At 39.6% G+C, this 7,737-nt stretch overlaps 1 non-coding gene across 1 annotated transcript; it reads right to left on the bottom strand.

The window, feature by feature from the left end:
- Positions 1-7,285: 7,285 nt before the first annotated feature.
- LOC135151793 (small nucleolar RNA R71) lies at positions 7,286-7,396 on the bottom strand. The gene has a single exon (XR_010290712.1). It is a non-coding gene; the product is annotated as a small nucleolar RNA R71 (small nucleolar RNA).
- Between the last annotated feature and the right edge of the window lie 341 nt (positions 7,397-7,737).

Here is a 7,737-nt window from a genome sequence, read left to right as displayed (position 1 = left end):
TGGAACTCAGATGCTAGTCTACAAAGAAGGCTGAAAATTCCCTACACTGGAAAGAAAATTCATCATGAACCTACTCCAGTCATGGAATTTAGGGACAATCAAGGTGTTAGGAGATTTTTCAGACCTAAAGATCAACTCAAGGTTGCTAGCTTGAATACTCTGAAGACTCTCCAATCCAAGCTCAACAGACAAGACAGTGATGAAGAATGGTTCTACAGGATCTTTCAGAAACAGATCAATATTCTTGAAGAAAAACTTAAGTCCAGAAGAAGAAGATCTTCTAGGAACAAGTAACTGCTCAGTCTAGAGGAGCATAATCATCTGTAATCTTTTCTAACTCTAGTATTTAAATTCTGCATTTTATTTTATTAATGTTTTGTTATCATCAAGTGTAGAATTTATGTCTGCATCTTCTCCAGTCATAAATTGGGGGAGATTGTTAGGAATCAATAATTTTTGATGATAACATAAACATTTTTGTAACATGTCTTACTTAGAATCTTTATCAAATTTCAGTTGTAATTGTTACATTTCTTGTCTTTGGGAATTATCAACGGATGGGTAGAATAGGATGGCTAATTGTAAATATCCAATGCCATGTAATTTTATCTAAGTGAAGGATATTCAACTGATGAGATGTAACTGTTCAACTGATAAAGACTGGATGATGTTTCAACTGATGAAAATCAAGCATTCAACTGAAGACAAAGTGTTCAACGGATAATGCTGAGGAATTCAACTGATGAGACTGGAACAACATTCAACTGATGGAGTTTGTAATTCATTCAACTGATGAGCCAGGCATTCAACTGATAAAGTCAATAGCAGTTGAAAGCAACCAAAACCTTCAACTGATGAAGCAAAGAGCAGTTGAAAGTGACTAGAGCTTAAGTCTGACAAATCACATGGATCGAATTACACTAAAATAGACATGGAAGCCTAATTAGGAAAATAAAGAAGAAGCAGAAATATACTTATCTCATGCAGTGCAATCTGGATCAAATCAAGATGATGGTCAAAGATGAAGACATCTCAGAAAGCATGCATAAGACAAAGTTGTGCAGCATTGTTTTTAGATTAGAGTGCATTTTGTAATCTAGCTAAAAGCTTTGTAAAACTTGGAGTATATAACCAAGTTAGTAGCATCAGTTGAACTTGTTCAAATTACTTGAGAGAAAAATCTGAGAGTTAGAACTTGTTTTGAGTGATGAACCAGCAGCTGTGCGAATTGTAAAACAATCCACAGATTCTTCTATATAAAATCTCACGGGTGGATCATTCAATCCACCCGTATTTTTAATACTTGGTGTTTTTCTGTTTATTGTGTTCTTAGTGTATTGTTCTTGAATCTTTTAAATTTGTAAAAGATTGTATTCAACCCCCCCCTTCTACAATCTTTCTCATAGTTGGTGTAAAATAACACTTACCCTGAGAAGTTTCCTTTCAAAAGATACTTGTCTTACAAACGAGAGAAACCTTATACTCTGATCCATAATGTGAGAAACTCGGCTTATGAGATGGTTAAAGCATCTTCGGTACATCTGATTCTTTCTAATTTTATTTAAGAAATTTGCCAATCTCTGTTGCAATTAGAGGAATCATGTTAACACACACTTTTCACTCCACATCTGTGATTAACAAAAATTTATGACATCAAGTGATTTTTGATTAAATTCAAATAATCGCTTGCAAACTCTGAGGAAAAATTGGTTGTCAGATTTTCCTTATTTATCTCCCATCAGTGCAAAATTTTATGACTAATCACTGTTCAGTCTCATAATCTGCCATTTATTTAAACTCTGGTCAATGGTCAATTTTTTGATTCAAGTCAGAGTTTAAATTAAATGAATTTTGGTCAGGTAAATATTAGATTTAATTGTCAAACGGTACAAAATCCATTTGAATTCCTGAGTGGAGAAAAACACGGTAAATAATTGTGTTTTCTCGGAAATTGTTGCACTGTAATTCATTTTCACACTCCACTACACGCCTGTCATGATTACACCTCCACTACTTCACATTCTGACCGTTATACATCTGCCACGTGCCCCACTAACACCGAGAGTCAGTACATCGTGTATACACACATATATATCAATTTTGAATTTTAACTTTTTCACTTGTTACACACGATTTTTACTCTCTCTCTCTCAAACTCTATTCTCATTTTCTCACCAGCATTTCATCAAACAACCTACCTGCACTACCTTAAACTCTCATTTTTTTTTCAGGAATCATGTCAACAACAGCTTTTGAGTTCGATGGAGCGAAGTTTGTCACCAACAACTACGCTGCCATACTAGATAACGATGAAGCCCCCAAAAAGTTTCATCTTATTCAGGACTTCTTGGCTCACAGTGAGCTAATGTATGCTCTGACTCAGTCGGAGTCAATCTCTCCTTCTCAGGTTCTCACCTTCTGGAGGACTGCTAATTATGATGATGGGGGTGACCATGGTTCTCCATCTCTGACTTGTAATTACGAGGGTCAGGAGTACGTTGTTTCATCAGCGACTATCAGGAAGGCTCTTCATCTTCCTGAAGAGAAGAAGTTTGATTCCTCAGTCCCTACTCAAACTCTGAGGGACATGATGATTTTTCTTGGGTACACAGCAAGTACTGACAAGATGGGAGAACTTAAGCGTCCACATCTCTGCAAGGAGTGGAGCTTCTTTTATGATTGCATCACCAGGGCTTTCGGCAACAAATGTAGCAACTTTGATGCCATCCCTATCTTCAGTCAACAGATTGGGTATTCTCTGATTCATAATCTCAAATTTGATATTGCTACATCTATCTTGAGATTCATTGGTGATAGGAGACAAGAGAATATGAATATAGTTTATTATGCTAGATTCTGTCAGCTTATATTCTCTTATTGCTTTCCTGATGTGCCCATTCCTGAAACTGGTAATGAATTGCCCTTTAAGATCACCAAACGTGCTTTTACTGATCTTATTAAGAAGGATAGCAAGAAACCACATGTCCCTGTATTTGCCATTCCTGTGACTGTACAGGATAAGTTAAGAGTAGCTTTACCTGATAAGTATACAGTTCTATTCTCTGATGAGAATATACCACAGCCTTCACCTTCTACTGTCGAACCAGAACCAGTTCCAACCTCTGGTCCTTCCCAAAAGGGGCCAGTTGTAAAATCTACTCAAGCATTAACCTCTGGTTCTTCCCAAAAAGGGCCAGTTGAAACATCTTCACCCAAGAGGATTCTCAGGTGCACTAAATCCCCAACCAAAACCTCCCCTCCTCAAAGAAAAAGAAGATTTCTGCAGAGAATATCAGACTCTGACTCTGATGATGCACCTCCTCCTCCTCCACCAGCAAAGAAATAGAGAAAGAAGATCAAGCCAACCTCAATCACTGATCTGACTGTTGAGCCCTCTCAGGCAGAGAATCAAACTCAGGCTATGAATCCATTCTCTGAGCAACCTTCAAGTGCAGAGCCAATTCTGATTGAACCCCTCTCTGCAGTTCCTCTTGAAACTACAGAAGCTGATAAACAAATGTCAGAAGCAATCTCAGATCACACTGATCAAACAGCAGGGACTAAGTCTGATGAAGAGTTGAAGTTGAATCAGGAATCTCTGATTCAACATGAAGAAATGATTGTAGCTGATGCTAAAGTGTCAGAAAGAACTTCTGATGACCCAAGTCAATCAGAAGAAGCACAGATAGAGATGGTCCTGCAGATGATTCAGGACTCTATGTTACAGCCTGAAACAAATGTTGCAGCTCCTGCTCAGGAGATTCCCACAGCTGCAAACTCTGATGCAGCTACTGAAGCTCTGGAATCTCATACTCTGAGCATCTTTGCTGATGATATTGATGATGATGGTGCAACAGAGGTTACATCCACTCCAATCCAGGCTTCAGGTCTTCACCTCCTAATCTCTGAGCCAGTCAGAGAAAGTACAGCAGATAGGGCTGTTTCCCCAATTAAGGCACTGTCACCAGTCAGGGAATCTTCTCCTATCATAGCTCCTACAGTTCCTAGTTCTCCACGTCCATCCTCTGAGCCTGCCAGAAGAAGAGTCTGCACCTTAACTTATTATCAAAGGATGTGCAGAGCTACACCTACTTCTATTAAGGATAGACTTACTTCTATTGAGGCCACTCAAACTTCAATGCAGTATACTCTGGCTGATTTGAGCGCTTCTGTGGCTCAGCTGGTTCAGGTTCTCACCTCTGCTGATGTCAAAAATGGGGAGAAAATATCCAAAGACAAATGCAAACCTGATCAGCAAATGAAAAAGAAAAAGCCAGATGGTGATGAAGAAGGGAAAGGGGAGATGACTGACAAACAGCCAAAGCTGCTGCAAATCAAGGAAAAACAAAGGAGTACTAAGGATGCAAACTCTTCAAACTCTGAGAAACCCAGAGAATCTCAGAAACACAAGTCTATGGAACTGACTGTTATGTCTCAAGCTCAGAGCATAAGTAAAGCAGTTAGAGATTCAGATGTCATATCCAAAGAAATAGCTCTTGTAAACTCTGAGGTTGAATAGAAGAAAGAAGTTCAAATTTCTGGAGCTGACAAGCTAATTGAGGCTGGAGATCCTGAGTCTCAGAAGTTCTGCCAAACTTTGAGATTCAGAGGTAAAGAAACAACTCTATTCTACAAATCTCCTTCCTTGCAAATCATTGATGAAGTTGTGGCAAGGAAAATATTTGAACAGGAGAATCCAGGAGTAGATATAGAAGCTATCAGACTAAAGGAAGAAAGACTGGCTGCTGAGAAGAAGAAGATCAGCAAGACAAAGTCTGATGAGCAAAAACAGATTACTGATCCCTCACAAAAACAGAAGATCCCAAAGCAAAAGGGAATAGTAATCAGTGAGGTGAACTACACTGACATCAACAGACCAAGAACCAGGTCTCAAACTCAATCTGAGTCTGATGCAGCAGACAAAGGGAAGAAACCTATTGATGGAGTTCCTTCAGTTCCTCCTGTGATAAAGAGATCAGTGATCAAGATAGCATCAGAGAATCCTTCTCAGAGGATGTTAAAGCTAAGCAGAAATGCAAATATAATTACTGATGTATCTGATCAAGTAGAAGAAAAGGAAGCTGGTTTAACCAGAAGAAGAAAGGGTGACGACAGATCAATCTCTGACATGACTTTAACCTCTGACAATGCTCAAGTTAAAGCTTCAGTAACAGAAGAAAAGATTGACAATGCTAAAGCCTCCTGGCTGAAAATAAACTCTTAGAAGATTCAAGATCAGAAGAAAAAGAGTCTCTTTGGAAGCCTTGGTACAAGTCTGTACAAGGAAAGTCCAATGCTCACCAGAATCAGGACTCATGGAACCAGAGGAAAGGAAGCTGATGAGTGGATTTTATATCCACTTGGAAGCCTTCGTTTTGACTTAAATGGATGATCTGGCCTCAAGCTTTTGATGTTTTTGATATGTTTTAGTGTGATGTTGTGTAGGTTTCTTTGGAGGAGAACGAAGAGGATATTCATAGCTTTCATTGAAAAAAAACGGCGAAGCAATCGGAGGCGCGAGTCAAAAGTTATGGACAAAGAAGTGGGCTGCTGAATTGGGGCACCCGCCCCAAATCTGGCGCACCTGCCCCGTTGGCGCACCCGCCCCAAATCTGGCGCACCCGCACCAAACTGGCAGCGAATTTAAGCCCGTTTGTCTGTTTCTGATCCGTTTGAAGGCCCGATCGCTGGGGAAGTTTAAGAAAGGCTTTGGGGGACTAAACACACAACCTAGAAACATTCCAAGGAGCACGTGACGGCTACAGAGAAGATCAAGATCGAATTTCATAGCTTTTCACTTTTGTAATTCTTCGAAGTAGGCGTAACTTTGGATGCTCGTTTTGGATTTGTTTCTTAACTCTTGCTCTAGTACTTTGATTTTGTTTTTCTTATTCCGTACCATGTTTACATTCGAACCCATGACGATGAGAAGTTCGATTATGAACTAATCATTGTCATGGGATTTTAGCGGATTTATCGATGAATTTCAGTAGTTAATTTGCCTTGTTCATATGTGATGGTTTGATTTCCTCGTATTGGTTGTGCTTATTCGTCTTGGATGCGTAGCTAACATCTTAGATTGTTTGTTAATCTTTATTGAAGCGACAGTGGATATATTGATTTAGAACTTGCCATGCGAGCATAAGTTTCGTGTTCGATAACATGACTTGTGATGTGATTTTACCCATCTTGCATCGCCCTATGTAATCTTGATAGATAACTTGCTCTTCAACCGTTATGTTTTCAAATTCTATAGACATATAGGGTCTAAGCATAATTGGTGTCTGTTTACCTTCTATCTTCATTGTGGATGTGTAGCAGTATGATGCACGTATAACGACAGTTAGCGTGTATCAGTCTCGTGTTATCTGATTAGTTATCAACCATTACAATCGAATAAAGGTAGAACTCTGAATGAAGTTGTTAATGAAGCTAGAATCCCATGTTCTATTCTCATTAGTAAATCGTTATTCTCTTAGTTGATAATTATTAGTTTCATAATTCAAATAGGATTAGTTAAGTATAAAACCAAAACCCAATTTGATATTTGTCCAAGCATTGAATAATAATCATACATTGGTGCATAAGTGCATATTTCTGAATACACCAGTCTCTGTGGGTACGAACTTGAATTATATTCTATATTACTTGTGACCACGTACACTTGCGTGATTTTGTGCGAACAAGTTTTTGGCGCCGCTGCCGGGGACTCGGTGTTTACTTTAGTTTATGTGCTTGTCATTAGTGGTCGTTAAAGTTCAGTGACTTGGATTCTTTTCTCACTTTAGTTCGTTGTGTGTGTTTCAGGTACTTAAGGGACGTGTATGCGAACACGTTCTCAGGCTCGTAAGGAAGCATTAATTAAGGAAGAATTGGAAGTGATTGATACGATGACTGATCAACCACCAGCTGTGAATATTCCTAAGGCTCTGAAGGCTTTCTCTGAGCCTAAAATCGATGACATTCAGTCGAGCATCGTCAGGCCAGCAATTGCGGCCAACACTTTCGAAATCAAACCGAGCACGATTCAGATGGTTCAAAACTCCGTGCAGTTTGGGGGTTCTCCAACGGAGGATCCTAATATGCATATTCGGGATTTCATCGAGATATGTGATACTTTCAAGTTTAATGGAGTTACCGAAGATGCCATCAAATTGAGGCTGTTTCCATTCTCTCTGAGGGATAAAGCTAAAGGATGGTTGCATTCTCTTCCTGCAGGATCTATTACGACATGGGAGGATCTGGCTCAGAAATTTCTGACTAAGTTCTTCCCTATGGCCAAAACAGCTGCAATGCGGAATGCTATCACTCAATTCTCTCAGCTATCTGGAGAAACTCTATGTGAAGCATGGGAACGTTACAAGGAGATGTTGCGAAAGTGCCCACATCATGGGATGCCTGACTGGATGGTGATTAATTGCTTCTATAATGGCTTGGGACCTCAATCGAGGCCAATGCTCGATGCAGCATCAGGTGGAGCTCTATTGACTAAGAGCTATGAGGAGGCTTATGAATTGATCGAGATGATGGCTGCGAATGAATATCAGAATCCCACTCAGCGTCTTCATCAGGGCAAAGTAGCAGGAATTCTGGATGTTGATGCTACTACAGCCATATCTGCTCAGCTCAAGGCTCTTACTATGAAGGTGGATTCTTTGGCAAACTTGGGAATTCACCAGCCACCTTCAGTCTGTGAGCTTTGTGCAGGTACACATTCCACCGATCAGTGTGCCATAT

This window comes from Daucus carota, chromosome 3 (genome assembly GCF_001625215.2).
Source record: "Daucus carota subsp. sativus chromosome 3, DH1 v3.0, whole genome shotgun sequence".
In the NCBI taxonomy this organism is placed as follows: domain Eukaryota; kingdom Viridiplantae; phylum Streptophyta; class Magnoliopsida; order Apiales; family Apiaceae; genus Daucus; species Daucus carota.
Note: the sequence above shows the minus strand (reverse complement) of the source record. Positions and strands in the feature narration are given on the sequence as shown.